Below are 2,765 nucleotides of genomic sequence, written 5' to 3'. Positions count from 1 at the left end.
ATAGTGAATCCAAAACAACAGAAACTCACAAACCCTTTAGATCAGACAAAAAGTAATACACAGAGCTCAGTAATGTGTAGGACAGGAAAAACCGCAAGATCTACAGGTGCAAGTATGGCACATCTCTAGAGATTCAAATATTTATGGAGAAGTGTCATGGGTGGCCACCATATATCCCCCCCCCCTTTTTTTTTATTTTGCTATTTTGCTATTACTGACATTTAGTCACATCTAGTGTCCTTCAGACATGATTGCTGGCCTTCTCCAAGCCATAACATGTGACCAGCAGGACTAGAGCAATGTTTCAATGTCCAGCAGGTGCTTGAGGGTTGTGGCGGTGGACACTGTGGTCAGTGTACTGCATAATGTTTCTGTGGTAGAGGAAGTACAGGTGCAGGTTCAAAATAATGCATGGATGCATATGTGCCATCTGGTTATGGATGAGAACCACTGTTGAACCTTTTGCTTTGAAACACTCAAGCTACCCAAATGTTGTGCTGAAAGTGTGCATTTTTTCAATAAAGTAGTTTGGGTATTAAAATCTGACCAGAAATATTTTCAATGAGATACACTTGTATGATTACTCAGTAATTGTGGAAAGTATTGAATTAAGTGGCAGTAGCTGGCATATCTACCATCTGAAGAACAACACAAAGAGTGACTTGGGCTGTAACACTCCCATAGCACTGTAAAGTCTGATTAGCTTGATTGGCTAGACCATTTAGAGCTCCTGAGAGGCAAGAAATATACGTTTAATTACACCATTGTCATTTAGCAAATACTCTTATCCAGAGCAGCTTACAATTTCCTCCATTTATACAGCTAGATATTTGTTGCAACAGTGGTCAGTTAACTACTTTGCTCAAGGGTACAACATCAGTGCCCCAGCTGGGAATGGAACCAGTGACCTTTTGGTTACAAGACCTGCTCCTTACCACTGCATGCTCCCCACTGCAATTACCATTAGATAATTTACTGGGGAAAACCTGACCTTTGCGCCTCACTGGCTCTGGCAAGAAGTGCACTGGAAGAAATGCATTAGCTCTTAGCACTGGAAGAAATGCATTAGCTTTAGGTAGAGAATATGAGTAGCATATAGAGAACTTTTCTGTATCCTTCTGATCGTATATACATTTGATAGAATTCTGTTATGTATACGATAATAATACAATTACATATTGATACTGTAACAGGCAGGTTGTTTTTTAAACATATGCTCATGGTATGATTTTCTATGTCATGGTTCTTTTAACTACAAATGATGATGCATTCCACACTACAAAACTACTTAATTCAGAACCTGGGACAGCTCCGCTTTGTTCCCCTACGCCACCATCACATTAATAATTACAGCAAAATTAACAGTGTGTGGTTGCCTGCTTTCTTCCATAATTATTGAAGTGCAGGACATCCTAGGTTTTCATTTACAAGTTTATATGGGGTAGATTAATTATGATAGCTAGTATGTTTCATGTGCAAAGGGGACATTTTTCCCAGTGTGGTATAATAGGACATAAAACCCATGAATAAACCCTTCCTGTGAAGGAACAACAGGTTAATTCCCTCTAGTGTAAGGTCTGATGGGGATATTGAACTCCCTCCACATTAATACACTTCTTTGATCTTAATTTAATTGACACAGATTTATGTTTCACCTTTCGCTCAGGATGGCCAGTCACATTCAATTACATTAGGTGGCCACTTGGAGGTTGTAGTTGCTTAATCACTACCATTCATGAGAACTGATAAGCAGTAGTGAGATGGGTTGGGTGCAGTGTATTTACAAGGTGTATTTCAAATAAACTCTCAAACATCTTGTTGATTGCCTTTTGAGAATGTAAACTGATATCATTCCTGTTCTGTTAAAAAGCAAATTCATTTGCATAATTTTGATCTGCTTCCCACAATTTCTGTAGATTTTTATGAAACCTACATGGCATTTTTACATAATTACTTCATAATGAAGAAGCTTCATTTTTATGCTTTCCTAGCCAAGCCATAGTTTAGGTATTTAGTATTGTAACCTGCACTGAGTGACAATTTAGGAATGACAGGACACAGAGAACAACATGTATCAGAATAGCATTTACTCACAGGGAAAGTGAGACATGGCAAATACAACAAGGAAGAAACAAATAAATCATCTTCAGCTCCCCATCATGAATTTTCAGAATGAAAGCAACAGGCGAAAAAAAAAAAAAAAACCTAAAAAGACACACATCAAGCTAAAACAGACCAATAAAAGTCAGTTATTTCACATCCAACGTGATACTGATGCTGCTCATCCAATAATAAAAATAAGCTGATTTTTCCTACAATTTTGCCATATGCATTGTGTGCCCTTATCACATGCCTAAGCTGTTTTCCCATTTGTTTTCCATTTTCCATGTGGGATTTGAATTTGAAAATGATATACAAATGCATGCATTGCAATTCTTGCAAAATATAAGATTCTATGACTCTGATAAAACATACCGATGGTAAACAAGTGACTGAGTTAAACTGATTTCTGAGCATATCTCTCGTAACTGACCAAAATTTTAAAAAATCAAAAGCATTATGTAGTCATATCAATGTCAGTGAAGACAACATACTGAATGTATTGAAACACAAAGAAATAATAACAATCCACACAATCCACAAAGCTGAAAGATAAACAAGAACATCATGAAAAACAGGACAAAATACATAATTGATTTCTTCACATAAGAAATCCATAATACATTTTTTAAAAATCAACAAATATATTAAACGCACTGAATTTA

The sequence above is a fragment of the Megalops cyprinoides genome, chromosome 20 (assembly GCF_013368585.1).
Source record: "Megalops cyprinoides isolate fMegCyp1 chromosome 20, fMegCyp1.pri, whole genome shotgun sequence".
Taxonomy (NCBI): Eukaryota; Metazoa; Chordata; class Actinopteri; order Elopiformes; family Megalopidae; genus Megalops; species Megalops cyprinoides.
Note: the sequence above shows the minus strand (reverse complement) of the source record.